The sequence below is a fragment of the Ambystoma mexicanum genome, chromosome 4p, assembly GCF_040938575.1.
Source record: "Ambystoma mexicanum isolate Mex_15411 chromosome 4p, UKY_AmexF1_1, whole genome shotgun sequence".
Taxonomy (NCBI): Eukaryota; Metazoa; Chordata; class Amphibia; order Caudata; family Ambystomatidae; genus Ambystoma; species Ambystoma mexicanum.
In genome coordinates, this window is record NC_090927.1 from 1,194,850,424 (window position 1) to 1,194,876,014 (window position 25,591).

A 25,591-nucleotide genomic window follows, 5' to 3' on the forward strand; every position below is an offset into this window, starting at 1 on the left:
AGATGGACAAGAAGTTCCGCAGACAGAGTTCCCCCAGAGCGGCTGGGATTCAGGTAAGCGTTTGAAGCTTGTACAGTCTTTAAAAATAAGTGAAGATTTGCTGAATGCTTACTAATGCCTTTTTTCAGTTCTTTTCCCTTTTCTTTAGGAAGCGGCATGCCGGGATGGGAATGACACCGCTGAAGATGCCAGCAGAACAAAAGGAGCAATAAATGATGGGCAGAAGCGCCGCAAGGTAAGGCTGTTCCTAACGGTATTCTTGTTCTTGCAGGAGCTGGGCGCAGAAGAAAGATGCAGGCCTACTGGAGACCGATCGAACACGGTGAGTGTCACGCTGCAGGTGCAGAAAACGCAAAGCATGTTTCTCAGCCTGGGCGTGGCTTAAATAGTCTCTGGGTATCCCAGGTGTCTCTGGGCTGAACCACACCCAAAAGACTAGACTGCGCATGCAGTTCTGGGAACCGAAATATGTGGGGGCATCCATCTTGTCCGCATCAATGCACTACAAGTCCAATCCCCAATGTTACCCTATGGGAGTGAGTGAGTCTGGTGCCACAAGCGCCAAGTCTGACTCCAAGTGGGTCTTTGGAGGGATGGAGAGGCCCTTGAGGGCCATTTAGGTGATCGTGGCCTGGCTCCAGCCTGACATCTTGGAGGGCTGGGGACATGAGTGGCAGGAATCATGACGGCACTCCCCCCCAAGGCCCCTCACAAGTGGCTCTTCTGTCTGGTTTGTTTGCATGGTTTTGATGAAATCGTCTAAGCAAGCGAGGTGCATGGATGTACTCACAAGGCTCCCATTTCCTGTCTTGTGGACCATACCCCTTCCAGTCTACTAAGTAGTATTATTTGGATCTGACTTACTTTGAATCCAGGATGTCCTTGACTTTGAATTCTGGCTCACCGGCGACTACTACTGGCTGCGGTGGCGTTGCTACCCGGGTCCCAGGTTGAACAGGTTTAAGGAGAGACACGTGGAACACAGGATGAATCTGCATGTTTGACGGCAAAGCTAGTCTGACCGCCACAGGATTTATCACAAAGGTGACGGTGAAAGGAGCCAGGTATCTCGGACGGAAAGTTCGGGTTCCTTTAATGGACACGTGTTTAGACGCCAACCAGACTTTGTCTCCCACTTGGTAGTTGTTGGGGGCCTTTGCTCGGTGTTAATCAGCAAACTTCTTTTGGCGATTCTTAGCTTGAAGTAGGTGTTCAGCTGCCCTTTTAAAGGTTTGAGAAATGGTTGTGTGCAAGGTTTTGACTACTGGCATTTCTAGGGTTGTAGGAACGTCCAACTCAGAAGTACATGGGTGCCTGCCATACATGGTATAAAAGGGTGTCTGCCCAGTGCTGGTGTGTAGGGAATTATTATAAGCATTTTCAGCTATCCATAATAGGTCGAACCAGGTTCCTTCAGCTTGGTGTAACATGCAACGCAGATACTGCTCGAGCGTCTGATTTGTCCTCTCAGTTTGGCCATCCGTTTGGGGATGGTGAGATGTCGATCTGGGCCATAGAGCAGCATTTTCTCCAGAAGTTAGATACAAATTGAGTACCTCGGTCTGAGACCAAAACTGAAGGAAACCCATGGAGCCATACGATGCCTTTGCCAGAAATACCTTTGCCAGAGTGGAAGCATTTGTGAGCCCCTTAAGAGGAATGAAATGTGCCATTTTTGAAAATAGGTCCACGATCACAAGAATAATGTTAAACCCTTGACTGGGTGGTAAATCAGTAATAAAATCGAGGGACAACGTGTGCCAGGGTGCTGGTGGGATTTCCAATGGTTGTAATAGCCCAGCCAGTTTCTGCTTGGATGACTTGTTTTGAGCACACACTCCACAAGATAGGATAAATTGGATAATGGGCCTCATTACACGGAAGGCGGTAGTCCAGGGTGCTATTAGCACCCTGGACCATGCCGGTAAAATACCGGCACCGCCTTGGCGGAAAGGGGATTTACCGCCCCATTCCAAGGTTGGAGGGGCGGTAAATCCCCTTTCCGCCATTGCCCTTCCCCATTCCCATTTCTGCCCCATAGGGCTCTATGGGACTGGGGAAGGCGCTAATTACGGCACCGCAATTTTGCGGTGCCGTAATTAGCTCCGAGGTCCCTTAGCGGGTTGGTATTTAACGCCTGCAAAAAGCAGGCGTTAAAACTCCAACCCGCTAAGGGACCTCGTAGTACGGCGGTAAGGGTTAACGGTCACCGTTGCCATTAACGGTGACCGTTAACCCTTACCGCCGTCCGTATAATGAGGCCCAATGTCTTTACGCCACGTGGACAACCAATAATTTTGTTTTTCCTTGGCTAGGGTTTTAGCGATTCCGGGGCCCTCGATCAAGGAATCATGATAACTGGACATGGCTTGTTCTCGTAGTTCTTGGTTTGGTAAGAATAAACGATTCCTGAAGTAGGGCAACTGATCTTTTATCATGTAATGTTCTCCTTGTGCACTCCACGCTTGTAATTGCTCCGGACTCATCAGGTTTTGGATTTCTTCATGTAATTCTTTCCGAGTTATGGTTGCTGTGATTCCTAGGAGCTTATCACTCGGGATGATTGCTATTGGGTCAGAGGTCTGATACTCTTGCTCTTCCACCCCCATACGGGAAAGTGCATCGGCCTTCCCGTTTTTCACCCCTGGTCGAAATGTAATCACGTAGTCATATTCAGCAAAAAAAGAGCCCAACGTAGTTGTGGTGAGGATTGGGCCTTTGCCATTTTTAGGTACTGGAAGTTCCGGTGGTCAGTTATTACGGTGATTGTGTGTCTTGCGGCCAAGAAGTAGTGCCGCCATGCCTTGAAGGCTGACTTAATGGCCAGGAGTTATTTGTCTTTGATAGCGTAATTGAGTTCAGGGGGTGTGAATTTACATGACCAGAAGGCAACAGGGTGTAACTGGCCCGTTTCGGGGTCCTTTTGTGAGAGAACGGCTCCCATAGCCATGCTTGAGGCACCCGTTTCCACCAGGTATGGGAGATCAGGGCGAGGGTGGCGTAAGATTGGGGCAGATGTGAATCTTGCTTTGAGTTCCTGGAAAGCTTTCTAGGCTTCTGTTGTCCACTGGAACATTTTGTTGCTTTTCCTTAGCTATGACGTGATGGGATGCACGATTTGCGAAAGTCCTGGGATGAACCGGCGGTAGAAGTTTGCAAAACCCAGCATACTTTGAACCCCCTTGAATGAATTTGGGGATGGCCAGTTCTGGATAGCATCTACCTTGTGTACATCCATTCAGATTCCATTCGGGCTGCAAATAAAGCCCAGGAATTCCACCTGGGAGACGTGAATGAGCACTTTTCGAGCTTGGCGTAGAGCTGGTGTTGACAGAGTTTCTCCAATACGGATCAGACGTGTTTAACGTGGTCCTGCTTTGAAGCGGAATATACTAGAATATCGTCGATGTACAATAGAGCACAGACATCAATAAATTCCCATAAGATATAGTTCATGAAGTATTGAAATGCTGCAGGCGCGTTGCAAAGGCCAAAGGGCATTACTTGATATTCGTACAAGCTGTATTTGGTGCGAAAATCGGTTTTCCATTTGTCCCCCTGTTTTACGCGAACAAGGTAATATGCCCCCCTCAGGTCTAGTTTTGTGTAGATTTGGGCATCTTTGACTTGATCAAGCAATTCAGGGATCAGTGGCAGGGGGTAATGTTTTTTTTACGGTAATCTGGTTCAGTGCACGATAGTCGATGCACGTTCTCAAGTCCCCCTCCTTTTTCGGTACGAAGAATAGAGGACTGGCTGCTGGAGACGTCGAGGGACGGATGAACCGGTTGGCCGGGTATTGGTCAAGATAGGTCTTCAGGTGCTGCTTTTCTGGTTCCGTGAGTGCGTAAATTCGCCCACAAGGCATTTGTGCGCAGGGTATCAGGTCGATTTGGCATTCGTATGGTCTATGCGGTGGCAGGGTATTAGCCTGTTCTTTCTGAAAGACATCTTGAAAGTCCTGGTATTCACTTGGTAGGGTGCCGATTGCCACAGTCGCAAGCATGGAGGTTCTGGTGACTATTGGTTGTTTCTCTGGGCGATAACATGTGTGGGCGCAAGTCTCGGGAAAGGCCAATTCTTTTGCTCGCCAATCGATTCGAGGATTGTGAGCTACCAACCATGGCATTCCCAAAATCAACCAGAACTGTGGTGCCTTAATGAGGTCGAAAACGATAGATTCTTGGTGTCCATCCTGGCACAGAAGGGTTAAAGCTGCAGGGCATTGGGATACTGGACCAGAAGCTATTTCCGTGCCGTTGACAGTGGTAACAGTGTCAGTGGTTGATTTAGGGCGTAACGGAAGCCCCATCTTTGCCGCAAGATCCTGGTCGATGTAATTCCCAACGGCTCCACTGTCAATATACGCTCTTACTGCGTGCATCCGAGATGGTTGTTGGTGATTGTTCAAGACCACAAATAGTGCAAAATGGGAGGTCTGTAGTTCACTTTCTTCGCTCGACATGTGGACCCCTACACTTGCCGTGGCTGGGGAGTTTTCACATTCCTTGATGGTATTTTCCTTGTCCGTGGCCCCTACCGTCCTCCTCAGTGGCTTCACAGGGCACTCTTTAAGGAAATTACCTGACCTTACACAGTACAGACATAACTACTGCTGTCTCCTTTTATCCCTTTCCGCTTTAGTCAAGGGGGATCTGACCCCCCCGATTTGCATTGGTTCTCCTGAACCTTCCGTTGTGCGGGCAATATTGTCCTTTGAACGCACATACATAGGGCGAGGGTCCGGTCTGGTTTGATCTGCTCTTCGGTTCTTCAACCCATGATCCAGTTGAACAACAAGGACAATGAATTCTGAGCAGTCTTTCGGGGGGTTCACTACTTGTGTGAGAACATCCTTGAGGTCCCCCCGCAACCCTTGATGAAATAACGTGGCTCTCTTCTCCACTGGCCATTCTGCTTCAACTATGAGTCTATTGAACGTGGCTATGTATGTTAATAGGTCTTGATTCCCTTGGCCTAGGTACAGAAGTTTGTTCTCTAATGCCTGCCCATGAGTACGACGGGCAAACAGCTTTTCCATCTCCTGCTGAAAGCCCCTGAAGTCATGCAGCAAATGATTGTCTTGGGCCACAAAGGGTACAGATCAGTCCACGGCGCTACCACTCAGGTAGGATAGCACAAAAGCGACCCGTGATTGGTCATTCGGAAAGGCCCCTGGTCTACAAAGGAAATGCAGGCGGCACTAGTTCATGAACGTTGCAAACCTCTTGGGATCCCCAGTGAATTGTTCGGGCGGGGCTAAGGGAACTGCCCAGGAAGGGTTATCTGAACGGGATTGGCTGATGGTGCTGGCATCGAGGGCACGCTTCCCGGCAATGGTGCATGCCCTCCTTGTGACTGGAGAAGTTGCCGGCCTAAATCATCAGTGTGTTCTTTGGCTACTATCAGCTCTCTCCGCGGGGTGTTGGTCTCCTGCCTGGCTGCATCTACTTCGGAACATAGCTGCCCCAACATGTGGGCTAACTGGTCGGTTTCTGATGTTTCCATGATGCCCAGGTGGATTTTGATGTGAGTCTTTGCGTTCTGTAACGCTCACCTGGTATCCACGGGGACGTCACTCAGCCTGTTCTGACCTCTTATGACCTCAAACCCTTCCCTGGAGTCTACTCAACTGGAGACTGGGCCTGAAACACAGGATTGGTAGAGTTTAACTCCCTATTGTCTCTGTGTGCTTGAACCCCTTCTTCCCTGGGGTCCAACCCTTCCCTTTGATCCACAGCTCACCTTGTTTTCTTTGAAAGTGTGCTCTCCGTCCTGCTTTCAGCGCAGGGGCGCGTTGATTGATGCAGGCTCGTTGCTGCCTAGTTACTTCACTGGCAAGAGTCCGACAGGTAAGTATAATGAGCCTTTTGACTTTCCTTCCTTAGATGATGGCCGGCGTCTGGGGATGCCGACGTGCTGCTGAGATGAGTAGCGCTGAAGGTGAGTGAGAGCGCGATGCGCGATGCGACCCTTTGGTATTTGTATTGAACTGAGTTCTTTCTCTGTGTCTTTTAGGTGCCACAAAGTTTTCAGCGTAGATGCCGGTTATGAAGAAGAAATGCGGTGAGTAAGCACGGTATGCGTCGCCTCTAGATGTTTCCACGCTAACCTGGAGTGTCTTTTCCCTCTTGCAGATGGATGAGGAGTTCCGGAGACAGAGTTCTGCCAGAGCGGCTGGGATTCAGGTAAGCGTTTGAAGCTCGTACAGTGTTTAAAAATAAGCGAAGATTTGCTGAATACTTACTAATGCCTTTTTCTGTTCTTTTCCTTTTTCCTTAGGAAGCGGCGTGCTGGGATGGGAATGACACCGCCGAAGATGCCCGCAGAACAGAAGGAGCGATGAATGATGGCCAAAAGCGCCGCAAGGTAAGGCTGTTCCTAACAGTGTTCTTGTTCTTGCAGGAGCTGGGCGCAGAAGAAAGATGCAGGCCTACTGGAGACCGATCCGAACACGGTGAGTGTCACGCTGCAGGTGCAGAAAATGCAAAGCATCTTTCTCAGCCTGGGCGTGGCTTAAATAGTCTCTGGGTATCCCAGGTGTCTCTGGGCTGAACCACACCCAAAAGACTAGACTGCGCATGCAGTTCTGGGATCCGAAATATGTGGGGGCATCCATCTTGTCCCCATCAATGCACTTCAAGTCCAATCCCCAATGTTATCCTATGGGAGTGAGTGAGTCTGGTGACACAATGCCAAGTCTGACTCCAAGTGGGTCTTTGGAGGGATCGAGAGGCCCTTGAGGGCCATGTAGGTGATCGTGGCCTGGCTCCAGCCTGACATCTTGGCGGGCTGGGGACATGAGGGGCAGGAATCATGACACTGTGTGTACCTTCCTTGAAACCGGATTAACTTTAAGTTTGAAAACAAATGTTACCATTGTGTTTTATATATAGAAAAACATGTCTAGTATTTGAGGAAAAAATTGAACAATGTATAGTTATTTGAAACTGCATTTGTATGTGAACGGGCTGTGAACCCTAATGAATATGTAACTTGAAGATGGAATGGACGACGTGTCCGGGATTATGAAAGAAAAGTATAAATAGGTTTGCTCTGTAATGTCCAGCGCTCTCTCATCTCATGGTGTCCGCTGGCACACATTGGGAGGTGTTGAGAGACCAGACAGCTGTTTTGCAGAATAAAGTGTACTTGTACCATTGTACTCGTGACTGGTGTATTTCTATTGAGCGGTATTTAGCCTCGATATTTCTTTAATCTTTCAGACTGTCAGGTGGGAACTGTACAGGCAGGTGAACAACGAGAGAGAGTATCTGGTAGGGAACAAGAGCACCTATGTTTTGGTAGGATTTACCACCAGAGAGTGGGTACAAAGCCATCTAATATTGAATTGCAGAGAGACAGTTGGAAATGTTGATAGAGAGATTAGAGGAGAGTTTGGGAAATGAGAAGAAGATTTGATTGTCGTAGGCAAAGTGTTGATACAAGAATCCAAAGGAGGAGATTAGTTCCACAAAAGAGCAAATGTGTAGAGTGTAAACAGGAGAGGACCGAAGAAAGCACCTTGTAGAATACCAACAATTAGAGGAGTGATCTGAGAGGGGTTGTTGCTCCAGTAGGCAGAGAACTAGTTAGGTACCAGGTAGGATTCAATTAAGGGCTTGATCGCGAATCCCCGAAAGAATGAGAGTATTAAGGAGATCAGAATGATCAACAGTGTCAAAGGCAGTGGACAGTTTAAGGAGAATTAGGACAGAGGATCAGTTGGAGTGCTTAGCAGAGACGATGAATTTGGAGATATTCATGAAAGCAGCTTCTGTGGAGTGACAGGAGCGGAAACCTGCTCGCAGGGGGTCTTGAAGGTTGTAGATATCTAAGAAATTGTTAAGACCATTGAACACAACCCCTTCGAGCACTTTAGAAGTAGTGTGATGGAGTGGCACAGGGTTAAAGTTAGCTGATATGTTTGGGTCAGTTCCTTGCTTTTGTAGGAGAGGGATGACAAAGCTGTTTTGAAAATAGAGGAATAGCAAGCAGAGCCAAAGGAAAGGTTGAAGTGTTCAGTGAGGTGAGAGGCCACTAAAGGGTCGAAAGGCTTGACTAGCTGAGGAGAAAACAGGTCTGATGGGACAACAAATGGGTTAGCCTTCATCAGTACAGATAGGGCTTCTTTAGTATTAGTATGACTAAAGTGGGAGATAGAGGCATAGGATGATGGTAGAGTAGGCAGAGTGTATAATGTACAAGGAGGGAGTGTGAGGAGGCTCAGGAGATTTTGGAAATGTTTGCAGCAAAGTATTCAGCTAGTTTATTAGCTATGAGAGTTGATTTGATTGCCATAGGTTTAGGAGGAATAGGGAGTGAGTTTAGGGTGCCTGTAGCAGGTGAGGATGGCTGGAGTGAGGGTCATTGAGGGTGAGGTAGAATTCAATTTTGGCTCTATCAAGTGAGGACTTGAGAGAGCTTAGGGCAAAGACGTAGAGTTGTGGTTCTTCATGTGAGTGTGCTTGCCACCATTTTCACAGCAGCTGACACATGTCTGTGTGGGGAGAGCATATGAATGGGTTGACCCATGGTTGAGGATGCTGAGACTTAGGGGTCAATGGTAGCAGTGGAAGTGAAAGGAGAATTGATATAAACTAAGTTTCCTTCTTCATAAAGCTAAGACCAGAATGTAAGTAGTTTACATGTAGGTTTATTCTCTTAGATATGATGTAGAGAAAGCACTGGGACATCCATCTAGCCCAGCAGTTTAGGTCCAACTGACATCAGTAGAACCCAAAACATACATCAACATTCCACCAAGAGTCCCAGTGACATCATCACACCAACACTCCACCTAGAATGGTAGTGACATCACCACCATCCCAACACTACGCTGCCTCCCTCATCATATTAGTGTTATTATCACTCTCCTCCCTGACCATGCCTATTCCTCAACAAACCATTGGACCTATAGTAAACCAATATCAAGATGACACTACCACATACAGGGCCTGTAATACCATAGACAGAAACCTCAAACTTCGTGCTCGCTTACCAAAATTGTACGAACTTCCAGCAAAGCAAATTGAACAAATCAACTTCCTAAAAATGAACATACTGCCGAAAACCACTGCAGAACACACTAGGAAAGCTCATATCCCTAAAAGACCCACACAAAAATGTTCCAAACCTACCATTATAGCAAGCACCATGCTCACTAAACATCACCTCAATGGTGCACTCATAAATGCTAGGTCCCTAGTCGCTCATGCTACAGAAATCTCAGATATTATTCTCGGTCACCACCTAGACTTCCTAGCCATATCAGAATCATGGCTTCATGATGCAGCGGGTCCCGCCCTCTCCTTAGCAGTTCCCGACAATTATACCATCATACGAGCTGACAGACACACCTCCCGAGGCGGGGGTCTAGCCATTATTGCCAAGATCAGTCTCGACATAAGAGTCTCCACATCCCCATCACAAAATCTTGTGAATGCCTCTCGGTCAAAATGGCCACCGCCAGCTCCCAAACATTAAACATTGACCTGCTCTACAGACCTCCTGGTCCTATTGGAACCTTTGTTGAGGACCTCTCCACCACCTTGTCCAACAATTTGAAAAACACCTCCCAAACCATAGTGCTAGGAGACCTCAACCTAGGCTACAATGATATTAAAGACACCCAGTCCACAGCCACTGCTCTGATCCTAAAAGAGCTGGGCTTTGCCCAAAGAGTCACCTGTCCCACTCATAATAAAGGTCGCATCCTTGTCTCGATAGCTGATCACAACTGTGGAGTAACCATTACAGACACTGTTCCCCAGATCTGGACGGACCACTTTCTTCTTCTATTTACAGTAGATACTAACTTAGCCACAGCCAAGCCCACACCTGCCCCTCCTATACCCACGGGGAACAAAAAGCTAATAACCACGGAAAAATTGTTGCCAATTATACTACCCCAACTAAACTCGCTCCCAGCTAACACGGAGCCTGATATGCTAGTTGATAAATTCAATGAAACTATGAACTCAGCCCTTGATCACATAGCACCGCTCAAATTACGGACTAGTAAACCAAAAAAACATCTCAACTCATGGTTCACCCCCCACCTAAAAAATCTCAGGTTAACCAAAAGAAAACTAGAATCCAAATGGAGACTTACTCCTACAGTTGAAAACAAACTAAACCTTGCAAAGATATCATCCCAATACAAAAAAGATATCCTACTAGCCAAACAGGAAACATACAATACCAGAATATCCCAATCTAAATCAAGTGTCAGAGAACTGTTCAGTATCTTGAAAGAGCTGGAAACACCCATCATTCCCCAAGAAAACTGCACCAAGGACAAAAAATGGTGCTCAGACATTCAATCTGCCCTTTTCAACAAAGTAGTCAACTTACAAACCAAAATCGCCCTAAAAAAAGCATCTCTCACACCTCAGGACACCCTAACCCCAGCACCCCTACTTAAAGCTAAACAAATAACACGTTTCTGCTTCTCCAAGGTTTCTACCATTGAAGTCGAAAAAGTGATCCTGGGACTTAAACCGTCCAACTGTAAAGGTGACCAATGCCCTGCCCAATTAATTAAGGATGCTGCAAGAGAATTATCGCCATTCATAGCTAAACTCATCAACTCATCCTTCACCACCGGCATTGTACCGAAAAATCTTAAAGAGTCGTGGGTCTTGCCACTCCTAAAGAAGCAAACCCTCGACCCTGCCATTCCTACCAATTTTAGGCCTATCACGACTGTGCCCTTTCTTCTAAAAATTTTAGACAAAGTGGCATACATGCAAATACAAAATTTCCTTGAATCCAACCACCTGCTTGGAACCCGCCAATCTGGATTCCGTCCCCAGCATGGTACAGAGACTGCCCTTATCGATCTCAAGGCCCAAATAGATCAATGTAGGGACAAAGGCCAAGCAGCCTTACTCCTCTTGCTAGACCTCTCAGCAGCGTTCGATTTAGCCGACCATACAGTCTTATGCAGCCACCTAGACTCTGCTGCTCACTTCTCTAAAGAGGCCATATTATGGATCAAATCCTTCCTGAATAACCGTACCATGAGAGTCTTCTCTCCATCAGCCTCAGCTGACCCGATCCCTATAACGTGCGGTGCACCCCAGGGATCTTGTGTATCACCTACCCTCTATAACATTTTCACAAAGCTGCTCTTTGACGAGATGGATCATCTGGGTATCGCCTACACCAACTATGCAGACGATACCCAGATCCTCCTTCCGCTTTCAGGAGATTACGTCGTGGATCTGGCTTTAGTGAATAAAATTTACAGCATCGTTCAGGCATGGATGGCCACACACGGCTTATGCCTGAACGACGACAAAACTGAGCTCATAATCCTAGGCACCCCGACATACATAACTAAACTCAACACTGACTATGCCAGCTTCATTATCGATGGGAACAATATCAAAGTAGCAAAGGAAGTTAAGACCCTAGGCTTTTAACTTGACGCCACCTTAAACTTTGGCAAACAAGTCAACTCCCTAGCCTCTTCCACAGCATATACTTGCAAACTCATTAGAGCCAGCAAGCAATTCCTCTCTACAGACAGCTGCATCACGCTTGCCAGAGCCCTTATTCTGTCCAAACTGGACTACTGTAATGGTCTTTACATTGGGGCTAACAAACAGACTATCCAAAAAATCCAGGTCCTACAGAATAATGCCTTGAGAGCAGCGCTTAAGATCAACAGGAAAGAGCATATCTCCTCTATAAGAAGAGAATATAAATGGCTATCCACTCAGGACAAAATACAACTTAAAATTGCCTCCCTTACTCACAAGTGCCTCAATAACATGGCACCATCCTACCTCATGGACAGGCTACACTTAAGAACTTCACTTAGACCAACAAGAATGGTCAATGCAAATTGCCTCTATGTCCCTCGCTTTAAACGTGCCACTATTGGAGGATATAGCTTCGCAGTCAAAGCAGCACAGCTTTGGAACTCCCTACCACATGACATAAGAGAACCCCAGCCCTTTGCAAAATTTAGGCAGAATTTGACCAAGTGGCTGAGAGCTAATGACATCTAACTAATCCGACCTGCTTGACCTGACTGTCCCTACTAGCTTTCCACCTGCATGCCCCAGTTCTGATACCACTTTCTGTATTTTACTCCATTATTTATTACTGCACCTATTCCACTGTATATCACCTCCACATTGTGAATATTCCTGTACTTTGATCACCTCCTGTCTCGACCTTGCTCCAGCCCTGCTCATTCTTGCTTATTGTATACTGCATTATGACCATGCACATGTACCTGTATATATTTTATTTATGGCAGAATGTATTATGTTTATTTTTTTTCTTTTTATTGGTTTGTTACAAACCTTTAAAAAATGATGAAGATGAAAGGGAAAGAAAGGAAAGTCTCAAAAAAATAAAAGGAAGGGAACATAACATTAGAAATGTTCATTCTCGAAGAAAGAGATTTACAGAGAAGGATTTACAGAAAGAGATTTACAGAGAGAGATCCAATCGGAGTATAAGGGCAAGGATCGACAGATAAACTGGAAGAAGGCAAAGGGAGATGCATCAATCTGAGTAGGGAACGTTTGCAGTAGGCACGCTTAGGTTGCTCATATTCAAGCAGAGTATATGGTGATTTTGGTGTCGTTTTCATGTTTTTCTAACTTTCCGATCATCTTTTCAAGAAGGAAAGTCAGTTCAATTGTTAGACTGCGTTCCACGTCTTGATGCATCATAACCCACCAATCCTCAGCAGATAGGGTTGGTCTTGCCACAATATATTTTCTCAAATGAATAGATTGTTCCTGTCGCAATTGATTGCAGTACAAAACAAGATGTTTCAATGTTTCATTTGCCTCCCCGCATAAGCGACAGGTCAATATTCGAGCTCCATCTTTTTGTCGAATTGCCAGCATTTCTCTCGTTGGGAATTGGTTCAAACGGAATTTCATGTAAAGGAGTCTGCGGGCAGTGTCTGGAAACTTAAGCAAGTAGGATTGAGGGTCATTTAATTTTCTTGCTTCGGCTGGGCATATTTTCATGATTCTGTGAGTTCCTCTTATGTCGCCTGTGTCAATCCAGTCTTGCTGCCATAATAGTGATTTTACTTTAACGGGGTTCATATGGAGTAGCTCTCTGTTAGTGCATAAATCACTGAGGATGGTATCGCAGCGTGTTATCCATTGGGACAAAATACAGTTTGTCGAACCTGTGTCTGCACTTGTTAAAATCTGGTATTGGGGGGCAGTTGACTCAGAGGTTATTTTTCTAAATTCATTTAGTGTGGTCCAGGTGACAATTGCATTGATTGACAAGAGACTTAGCTTCTTGGTACACCCATTGGAAGGCGCAAATCTTTGGTCCAGAATTGATGTTCAAGCGATGACCATAACGTGTCTGGACATCCCAGGGCACTATTAGCTCCATGTGTGATTGCCGGAATGAATTTCATTTTGTAGAAGTCCATGACAGGTTTTAATGAATGTTTACCGAATTTCTTATTAAGTATACAGGCCTGTGCTGTTAGTTGTTTGCATTTATCTTTTGTTGTCGCAACCCAAGGAGACTCGTTGATGCTTGAGCTAATGCACATGCCAAGGTATATGGTCTGGTCAACACATTGTAAGTCCTCTTTCCCAATTCTCCATTTAAATTTTTTCAGGCCCTCTCTCTTTTTGTCTTTTTGAAGATCTTGCAGAGTTAGGATTACAGATTTTTTAGAGTTCACAACTAATCCATTTTGCGTGACATATTGATTAAGAATCTGCAATTTCCGTTGCAGTCCTATTGGTGTTAAATCTAGAAGGACTAGGTCGTCCGCATACAGGAGCCAATTTACTTCGTTTCCGTTTATTTTTGGAGCAAAGGCATTAATATTTGCAAAGGCAGCCCCCAGGTCTGAGATGAACAGATTGAATATTATGGCAGCAAGTGGGCAACCCTGTTTAACTCCTCTATAAGTATTTATAGGTTCGGAGAGGAGTCCTTGTTGGTTCAGTCTCACCCTTATCACTGTGTCGGTGTGAAGTGCTTTAATAGCCAAGAGTAGACTGAGAGGACAGTTCCAGGTCGCCATTTTCTTCCATAATAATTCCCGGTCAATACTGTCGAATGCCTGGGATAAGTCCACAAATGCAAGATAGATTTTTTTGTTTGCTCTTATAGTTCCATTTTCAAAATGTTCAACAGTAGCAGGTTTAGGCCACAGCCAACACCTCGGACAAAACCAGTTTGCCGGAGGTCTAGATGTTTTATAGATTCAATCCATTTCATTAGTTGAATTTGTAGTTGGGTAGCAAAGATTTTTCCTAGGACATCTAGTAATGCTATGGGTCTATAGTTTTTCGGATCTGCTCTGTTTCCATTCTTGAAGATTGGGATTATAATTGCTGATTTCCAGCTAGATGGTATAGTGGCTTCTTCCGTGATCTGTGTGAACAGTAGCATGAGGAAATCAGACCAGTCCTCTGGGTTTTGTTTTATTAGATGGTTGGTAAGTCCATCGGGACCCGGTGCTCTTGAGGAAGAAGCTCGTAGGATGCTTTGTGCTATGCTCTCCTTGTCGAACCTTAAATCCCACTTGGTCAGCTTCGTAAATTTCGGTTCAGTTGTTGAGCTGCTTTTTCTGTAAACCGAATTGAAATGAGTAACCCATTCCGCTTGTGGGACCATGTTTGTCTGGATTGCGCTTTGTTGACAGTTCATGGTGTTGATCAGGTTCCAAAAGTCGGCTGACTTCTTATTACTGAGCGTTGCTAACATGGCTTCGCTATCTTGTTGATATTGGATGGATTTGTGCGAAATTAGCCAGTTTTTGTATTTCTGCATAGAGGCTTCTTTTGCAAGCTGTCGTTGATCGATAGTAAGTTGTGCTTGATGTCTTAGCTCTTTTCTTAGTTGCCTCTTTCTTACTGCAATTTCATGGTTATAACAGTGTTTAGGAGCAAAGCCCGGTCTTTTTGAACCATTATGACTGGTCATAAACTGTTCTAATACAGCAGTGTATTCAGGCTTAACGTCTATTGAGTTTGTTATGAGGTTGTAGTATAAATCTGTAATCTGCTTCACCTCAGATGGCTTTATTTTCAGGCGAGTTCTATTAGATTCCACTTCGACCTGATTCCTCCAGATGTTTGGTTTTGCTACAATCGGGGAAAGCAGAGTGAGTATTAATTTACTATGATCACTGTTTCGATCTTCTAGTATCGTTAGTTCCACAGCTCGTTGGCTCAGATTGTCAGAAATAAAGAAGTAGTCTATAGTGGAGGAGGCCTTTCCGCTTTTCCATGTTGTTTGTGCTGGAATGTCTCCACTAGTGTTCCCATTTGCCATTGTTATGTTTCTTTCTTGTAGGGCCGAGCACCACTTTTCTGCCAACTTTTGCATTGTGGTTGTTGCTGCAGAATCTTGCACGTTCCTCAAGCATGATAGGTTGAAATCGCCGCAGCAGATTATGTTGGGTACTTGTTGCTCGCTGTTAATGACATCAATTAGATCCAGTACTGTGTTCATGAATTTGTGTATACCGGCTTCTTTATGGTGCCAGTATAAATTAATTATATTGAGTTGGATTTTTTCCCCGGAATTCATTGAAGTAGCCTCTGCAATTGTATGTTGGATGTAAGGAGTGTAGTTAGTCACTTTTCACTGTCCAGCCCGAATTTTTTTTCACCATTGTTATTAAACCAGCTGATGGACGACCTTTTTTTCTCGCTATGGCTGGATTCATAACTATTTCATACTCATCTGATAATGGGCACAGAGTCAGCCACGTTTCCTGCAGACAAATCACTGTTTGATTCAATGGATTTATTTTTGATTCCTTAAATAAATGCATGAATCCTCGGGTGTTCCATGAGAGGACATTCATGTGGGGACTACAATGTCCCTGGTGGCGTTAACTAGATTGCCCTCCCAGAACGCCAGCTAACCAATTCCAATTTTTTGTCGTGTTCTTATTATCCAGAATGTGTGATTCAATGTTTTGCTCGCTTACAACTGCAGGATTTGATCCAGAAATTGTAATTTTGATGTTTTTTCCCATGTTACAAAATTTTCCTTCCTGTGGGAGGCTGTTTAATTCCTTATTGATTTGTGGCTTGTTGTTCGATGTCTTGAAGGCAGCTTTAGAGAGGGGATTTGGATTATCATTGTTTCCAAAGGTAACCTTATGGGCTGAAGACTGATTATTATCTGATGCTACCGTTGCCTTTGTGGAGCTAGAATCTGCAGTTTTGTTTTGGAAAACCTCATGGATATCAAAGCCTAAAGATAGCAGGAACGAGACTGCCTTTAGGAGTAAATCACAGACAAGTCTTGAATTTATATGCAGGGCAACTTTGTCGTTCTGATGATCATTGATAAAGGCCACTGTTTGAATGTCGTTGGACTCGATTGACCGGAGTCCAGGAACATGATGGAAAAGTCTAAGGACATTGTTTCGGTTCAAAGTTAGGCCATCTTTAGTGTCCAATATTCTTTCCAGTATTAGCATGTACTTCGCAGATTTTGCCAATTTGTCTTTGTTTTCGATAAAGTTTTGTTGCGTGCTTCGTTGGTTTTTTTTAGCCACATTTGATGTTGTGGTTGTTTTGGGATCCTGCAGGATGGGCTGAGTTGTGCGAAACGTGTCTGTCATATTAAGTTTTTGTTTGACAAGTTCTTCAGCCTGCGTTTTACTATGATCATTCCAACAAGCCAAGCTATTTTCAATTCCAGATTTTGGGGCTTCTTCTCGAGCTCCCAGACGTCTTCTTTTTTCTGCCATAGTTTCAAATTTGTTAAAGGTCTCAGTAGGGGACAACACGATCACTTCTGTTGGCGGGGGTATTAGTTCGCAAACTCGCCCGTTGCTGACTCTGGGAGCCCCATTCGTAGAGTTAGGCTGGTCAATTTTTGCCAAGGCCTCAGGGCTTGTGATTTTGTGTGCAGACTCCCCATCGTTTATTTCGTCAGTTGTCACATCATCATAAATAGATAAGTTTAAGAGCTCTTGGTCAACAATTTCGACACTTTCATCTGTTACAATTGTCAGTTCAGAAACGTCCGGGCACTTTTGCTGGACCTCTGTATTGGTATTTTTAGATGGTTCATTTGCTTTTTCTCTATTGACGAATACATTAACTGATTTTAGATTTCTTAAAAATTTCCTTGATCCCATATTATTACCTTTTCTTTTGCATTTTTGGTTCTTTGTTTTTTTTCCTGCAGTTTTTTAACGTCGGCAATATGTGCTTTTTGGAATATTTCATAGGTTTTATCTTTTGTTTCAGAACAGCGGTTTACTTCATGTTCTGAAAGTCCAGTAATTCCTTCAGTGTTAGCAGACGTGGTTGGCACTGAAATACTTACATCCAACAGATTGTTTTCAGGTTGAGTAGATAGAATACCTGAGGGGGATTTCATTGGGGTTTCTGTTTGCTCAATATGAGATGATATGAGTTTTTTGTCTTTCATACGATTAGCGTCATCTGCAGCCCAGATAGTCGATGGCGGCTTCTGTGACAAATCTGAATGAGACACGTCCAAAGGATTGTCTCCCTTGCTCGTAGCTCTTTCATCACCCAGGGAAATCCTCTGTGGATTACTCCCAATCATCTGCATTATTTGAGAACTAGAGGTATTAGGCTCCTCTCGTCCATTCATTGTTGAGGATGCAATTAGTGGAGCCGTCTCAGAGTCCCGTGAGGCTCGCTGGGACTCATCGTACATTCTCCTTGGAGGTTGGGCCATTTTCAGCAGGCTTAACGCTTCCAATGTTATTTCAGACAATAGGCGTTTCTCATCAACGTTTGAGCGTTTCTGATCTGCAAGATCCTTAGTTAAGGTTTCAAATTTTTGGATATAATCCTGTGTTTTGGGATTTCCTCCATTGTGCGATAATTCTGCTGTTGCCAGTTTAGAGTTTGTCAATGCTGCAAGTGTAGATAGGTCTTTAACATTATCATTCAATTGTTCGTACAGTTTGAGCATTGGAGCCATGGCTATGGTCAGTGAGGACAAAACAAACGGTCTAAGATTGTTTAAGGCTTCCTTCACTATGTTTTGCAGCTTGAGATCTTTCAATGTTTGGGAGGCAGATTTTCTGTAGTTGAGTGATTTCCCTTTGGGAGGCTGTTGTCTAATAGGAGAGGCATTCAGCGATTCGTCCAAAGATGAAAAGTCGGACAGCTCCTCATTACATGAAGATGTGGGTATCCTTGAAATGTTTTTTGTGTAACCTCTCGGTGTCACTGGAGAGGTTTGATACAAAGAAATTCGGTTCCGTTGGTTTCTATTTTGGGAGCATGGAATGGGGGGGGATGCACTAGAAGCCATTCGTCTTCTTTTTCTAGGACCCCTTGGCCATTCGCTACTGGATCGTACATTAACCTCCAGCTCATTTGCCATAGGACGGGTTTCAATGGTGGTCAGTCCACTAATTTGATCACTGTCGTTTGATGTTGATTTGGCATTCAGTGAGCTGTTCATTTTTGTCAGATCTAAGAGGAGTTTGTTCGCTATGGCCAGGGAATTGGTTTTTTCTTCGTAAAGAGTTTTCGAGGCATTGGGGTTGATACATTTAGAAGAAGGATAATTGCGTTTCGCTTCTCTAGCGCCTCGTTCCTCTGCTTCTGTCATAATTTCAGTCAAGTTACTTAACGGTGCTTCATTGGCGTGAGCTCTTTTCTCCACATTGGAGGAAGTTTTATTGGGGGACGAGGGGCTGGTGGCGTCTGGCAGTGGGTGAGTGACACAAGACTTGGAGGGCAGTGAAGGGCTCCCAGTATGGGAGATCATAGTTATCAGGGAAGTGGTATCAGAAATACATTCAAGCCATGAACCTGTAGCTTCCGAGGTTAGTCGTTGCGATTTGCGGTTCATTGGACCCCGCATAACGACAGCTGGTTCTTCATCTCCCGGCAGGCATGAAAGCCCTGCCAAGTCAACAGATTGTAGGTAGGGGAGTTGAATACCATCAGAGCTGGCAACATTATCTACACATGCGGATTCCCCCAGCGCTTGTGCACCACTCTCAGGAAGATATCTTGCACTCGTATTCATGTTGCTTAGTGGGACACCATTACCCTCTCTCCATACTTCATTATCACAAGAGCCCCCTTCTTCATTTCTGCAAGCAGAACTATTAGAAACACTAGTAGAAACTGTTTTTTTTAAGCTCAATTGGCTATCGCTAGAAAGGCAACAGTCTGGCTCACTGTACGTTCGATTTACGCAAGAGACAACAGCATGCGTGGTTCGCATGTCTCTAGCACAAATGCTCGTGTCTTCCAGTGACACGCGCGGCAATGATATTGTGCGTGCGGCAGGAGAAGAATGAGTTTTAAATTTCCTTACTTGATTGCTCCCCACTGTTGTGGTTCCCTCGGCACAGCGGTTCCAAGACACAGGTGAAGTTCCTTCAGATACTTCTTCAGCACGCTTCAGCTGCATACGAGTAAGGGGGTGATGTACGATTCTTGTCGGCACTTTAGATGTTTTTCCTCGATCCATGAGGGTTTATCCCCCTTGAGCCTCGGGAGCCTCCAGAGACTCACGAGACTCTGCACCGACTCCGCGCCGCTCCGTGGAATACTGGGGGTTATAAGCACACCCCTCTCAGTTGGTAGAGGTAGAAAGGGGACTATAGAGTTCCAACAGCAGTCCCAACAGTACAGCAGGCAAAGCAGACTCACGAGACTCTGCACCGACTCCGCGCCGCTCCGCGGAATACTGGGGGTTATAAGCACACCCCTCTCAGTTGGTAGAGGTAGAAAGGGGACTATAGAGTTCCAACAGCAGTCCCAACAGTACAGCAGGCAAAGCAGACTCACGAGACTCTGCACCGACTCCGCGCCGCTCCGCGGAATACTGGGGGTTATAAGCAAACCCCTCTCAGTTGGTAGAGGTAGAAAGGGGACTATAGAGTTCCAACAGCAGTCCCAACAGTACAGCAGGCAAAGCAGACTCACGAGACTCTGCACCGACTCCGTATTATGTTTATGTAATTGTACCTGTAACAAAGCTGAGCATATTCTTGTCTTGTGCGCCCTGATGCTCCAGGGCCTGGCGCGCCCTACAAATAATAAACTAAACTAAACTAACTAAACACTCATAGCCATAATCAATCACAGCACAGATTATGACATATGTCCCCCTCTTCAACCAACACAACACTCATAGCCATAATCAATCACAGCACAGATTATGACAATTGCCCCTCTCTTGAATAACAACAACCGGACCCATGGTAAGAACCCCCCCTAAGTTCAATTTACCAGAAATGTTGTGGCTCAAACCATTTTTACCCCTTTTTGAGCCCAGACCACTACACCCCATGATCTAACCAAGATCTTAACTAGAAAACCGAAAAACTAACTCAACCACAAGTTCTCCCCCAGAATCTGAGCTAACTCAGCTGGAACCCGCTGAATGCACTACAACATGGAAAAACCAACACTCCACTATCAAGCAGCTGAATCACAACAAAGGAGGAAAGCACCCCAAAAATAAAACTCCTGACCAAAAATCATCTGGCTGCCCCTTAACCTAGACACAGGCAGCACCACCCTGCCCCTCAAAAGTACCAAGCATCTCTTCACTGCCCCTTGAATGACCAGACAGCACCTAGCTGCCTTTACCCAAAACATAGACAGCACTTCAAAGCCGCTTAAGTACAGCAATGATCAACACTAACTACCCCTAACCGGGCCCAAGACAGCACCTAAATAACCAACCAACAACCAGCAGAACAGCACCTGATGTCCTAAAATCAACACACCGTGCTGCCCCACCTGACAACATGTGGACAGCATATCACTGCCCCTACAACCCTAGACAACACCTAACAGCCTCTAAAACAACCAGGGCGCACTCGCATATGCCCCTAAAACAACCAAACAACACCTCAATATTCCTACAAAGACCAGACAGCACCTGACTGCCCCTACAACAACCAGACAGCACCTCACTGTCCCAAACACACCAAAAGCACTTGACTGTCCCTAAAACACCCGAACACAACCAGACAGCACCTCACTGTCTCTAAAAACACCAAACCCCACCTGACTATCCCTACAAACCCCATGCAGCACCTAACTGCCCTACAACAACCAGACAGCACCTCTCTGTCCCAAACACACCAACAGTACCTGACTGTCCCTAAAACACCAGAAACAACCAGACCGCACCTCACAGTCCCTTAAAACACCAGACAGCACCTCAATATACCTAAAACCAACCCAACACCTCGCTACCCCACCTAACAGCATATGGACCGCATCTAGACACCACCTCACTAACCCTGCAAACACCAGACAGCACCTCACTGCCCCTAAAACAATCAGACTGCACCTCACAGTCCCTAACAACACCAGATCGCTCCCAGCTGCCCTTACAACCGACCTGACAGCACCTCACTGTCCCAAGACACCAAACAACACCTGACTGTCCCTCAAAACACCAAACAGCACCTCACTGCCCCTACAAACTACCCGACAGCACCTCACTGCCCCTGAAACAAACTACCAGACAGCACCTCACTGCCCCTGCAACAACCAGACAGCACCTCCATAAACCTGAAACCATCCCTACAAACACTAGACAGCACCTCACTGCCCCTACAAACTACCAGACAGCACCTCACTGTCCCAACACCACACAGCACCTGACTGTCCCTCAAAACACCAAACAGCACCTCACTGCCCCTACAAACTACCCAACAACACCTCACTGCCCCTGAAACAAACTACCAGACAGCACCTCACTGCCCCTGCAACAACCAGACAGCACCTCCATAAACCTGAAACCATCCCTACAAACACTAGACAGCACCTCACTGCCCCTAAAACTGACCTGACAGCACCTCACTGTCCCAACACCACACAGCACCTGACCGTCCCTAAAACACCCAAACAACACCTTGCTGTCCCTAAATACACCAGACAATAACCAGACAGCATAACACTGCCCCTAAAACGACCAGACAGCACCTTACTGTCCCTAAAAACACCAAACAGCACCTGACTGTCCCTAAAAACACCATACTAAAAACACCAGACAGCACCTCACTGCCCCACCATACAGCATCTGACTGCCCCTAAAATCAGCAGGCAGCACCTCCCAGTCCCTGAAAAACGGCAGACAGCACCACACTGCCCTTTAAAATAACCAGCGCCTAACCACCCTTTCAATTAACCAGGCAGCACCTCACTACCACTTTCAATTCCCATGCAGCACCTCACTACCCCTTAAAACACCAGCTAAAACGACCAGACAGCACCTTACTGTCCCTAAAAACACCAAACAGAAACTGACTGTCCCTAAAAACACCATACTAAAAACACCAGACAGCACATCACTGCCCCAGCATACAGCATCTCACTGCCCCTAAAATCAACAGGCAGCACCTCCCAGTCCCTGAAAAACGGCAGACAGCACCACACTGCCCTTTAAAATAACCAGTGCCTAACCACCCTTTCAATTAACCAGATAGCACCTCACTACCACTTTCAATTCCCAAGCAGCACCTCACTACCCTTTACAACACCAGCATCATGCACACATAACCAGGGGAAATGCCCCTACGAACACGACAAACCAAAACACTGCAGGACAACATGTAAAACCCACAGTAAGCGATAACCAGATCAAGTCCATGGCACTGAAAACCCTGCGCCAACCCCAACATGTCCCTGAAATGCAAAACATGCACCTCCACCACATAAATCCCATGGAAATCATTATAATATAGCATCCTGGCACCCAAATCCTTGCATCAACCCCAAAATATCCATGAAATTCAAAACATGAAATGCAGGGTCCCTGGCTAACTTCCTTGGTGCAAAAGTCCCTGCGCCAATCCCAGCATATCCATAGAGTCAAAGCAAATACACGCAAAATTGACATGGCACTGAAGTCCCTGCGCCAGACCCCCATGTCCGAATGAACCATCCTGCAAAAAAATGTTACATTTCAACATTACCAACATTGCCCATGGACCCACCCCCGAGTCCGGTATGCAAACCCCAGTGAAATCCTAAACATTAGGCCACCACATAAACACAACAGCAGTACATAAATGACAGGCCTTAAACTGCTAACGTTACCCCATGACCAACCCAAATATTTACTAACCCCAGAGGCCACAACATAATTACAAACGGCATTAACCATTAACACCGGCCTCACCCAACACATACCTCTGTTTACTCTCTAGTTAGATCCTTCATCACATTACATATACCCCACTGGTCCGGATCAAGAGCTCGGCGCCTCACCAACCTTCCTGCCATATCGCTATGTCCTGTTGCAAAGTCCGCACACTCCAACACAGTGAGCTCACCCTGACTGCCAAGTTCCAATCTGTTCCTTGCAGTACCAGTTTCCATCCCGTAAGGCGGTGAAAGCCATCCAGTGTCACATTTAACATAAGCTCGTAACCACATCCTACAGTTCGACTGTCTTCCTGGAGCAGCGCGACCCCCGTGCTCAGCACCTGCGTGACAGCCTTGTAGAACGCTGCGTTCCCTATGAACGTTGCTACGTCTTTCAATGTTGCACGCCCGCAACTCCTGACGACCCGTCAGCTCTCCACCCACTGTCAACTGTCTTCCTGAAGCAGCGCGGCCCCCGTACTCAGAGCCTGCATGACAGCCTTGTAGAACGCTGCGTTCCATATGAACGTTGCTACGTCTTCTAACGTTGCACTCCAGCCACTCCTGATGACCCGTCAGCTCTCCACCCACTGACGTCATCATTTGCTCCTCAGGCACTGGAGAGCGTAGATCGCTATCCTCTTCCAATACTGATGTATGCCTCCACCCCCCCAGCCATCAAGGCCATTACGGCAGCTCAAATCACCAGCCTGCCACCGCCGCGAACCCGCTGACGACAACCAACTAAGTCCGCTGCCAGCCCGCCGCCCAGCTACCGTCCCTTCAGGCCACCTCAGCCCCTTGACAGCACCGCTGGCATACCTGTCGCTCACACGACCACGTGAGCTGCTCTCTCCATCCAGCCACCACGGACCCGCTGACAGCAGCCGCCTCACTCTGCTGCCAGCCCGTGAACTTCTCTCTCCGCTCAGCCACCGCGGACCCGCTGACAGCAGCCTCCTGACTCTGCTGCCAGCCTGTGACTCAGCCACTGTCCCTCCAGCCCTCCTCACACTCCTGCCAGCCCGACTGGCGCACCTGTGGCTCACTCGACCACGTAAGCTCCTCTCTCCGTCCAGCCACTGCGGACGCGCTGACAGCAGCCGCCTTATTTTGCTGCCAGCACGTAACCAAGCCACTGTCCCTCCAATCTTCCTCATGTGACTTTGTGAGGCTTATCACTCCGCCTAGAAACCTCAGGTTGCTCCTGTAACCACTTGGAGGCTACTCAATGATGACAACCCGTCAGTTACCCTCCCAGGATCCTCAACCTGGACCCTGGCCCGGACTGAACTCTCAGGGTCCCCGACCTGGACCCCGACAGGACCTTCACTGCACCGCCCAACCTGCAGCTTCTTCCTGCTTGATGGATATCTCCCTGGAAGGCAGCGCTTCTCCCCAGCTGCCCCTTCCCAGCAGCACCAGAACCATCCTCGTCGCCAGTGATATAAACTAAGTCTCCTTCTTCATAAAGCCAAGACCAGAAGGTAAGTAGTTTACATGTAGGTTTATTCTCTTAGATATGATGTAGAGAAAGCACTGGGACATTCATCTAGCCCAGCAGCTTAGGTCGAACTGACATCAATAGAACCCAAAACATACATCAACATTCCACCAAGAGTCCCAGTGACATCATCACACCAACACTCCACCTAGAATGTTAGTGACATCACCACCATCCCAACACTCTAAGCCATAATCAATCACAGCACAGATTATGACAAGAATACGTCATATAGTAGGGATTGGGATCTGGAGAAAGCAGTGTTAGTGGAAGCAGCATCAGCTGTGAAAGAGGAGAGTCAGATCTATAGGTCAGAGAGAAAGGGAAGCATGGCAGAAGGTTTACATTTCCTTTTAGTAATAGGTGAGGCAAGTGGTGAGGAGAGGTCAGAGGGTGGAAAGGAGATAGTGGTGGAAACAATGGAGTGATCATATACCTAGGGTGTGACAGTAGTATTAGTGGCTGAGAGAGAGGTAGCAATGAATAAGAGATCCAAAATGTTGCCCCCGATGTGGCTAGGTAGGTTATGGATAGAGTGGAGAGTGTAGTCACTAAGAAAAGACTGAAGTTCAGATTTCTCCGAAGTGGTTGGTAAGGCAAGGTTAAACTCATCTAAGAGAATGAGGTGATGTTTTGTGAAAAGAGAATCAAGGAGTTGCCTGAGTTCTTCAAACAATGGTCCAGTCGGACCAGGCGGGCGATAGATGGAGAGGATGTGAACCGAGTGAGGTGGAGCAATAGTGGAGATGGTGAATTCAAAAAGGGTACCACCCTGAAATGGGGTGCCCGTGGCTGGATGGCCCTAGGGAGTTCCGAGGTGATGTCATACTTTAAGTTAGTCCCAGTCACTGATAATCGATAATAGGTGATCAATAACAAAATTAATTGAGTAACACCAAGTGCAAACGAAAACCCAGTTTTTTTCAGATATAAACAGCTGGGAGTGCATGCAACACAGCATTCTCTCAATGATATAATACAGAACACAAGCTTT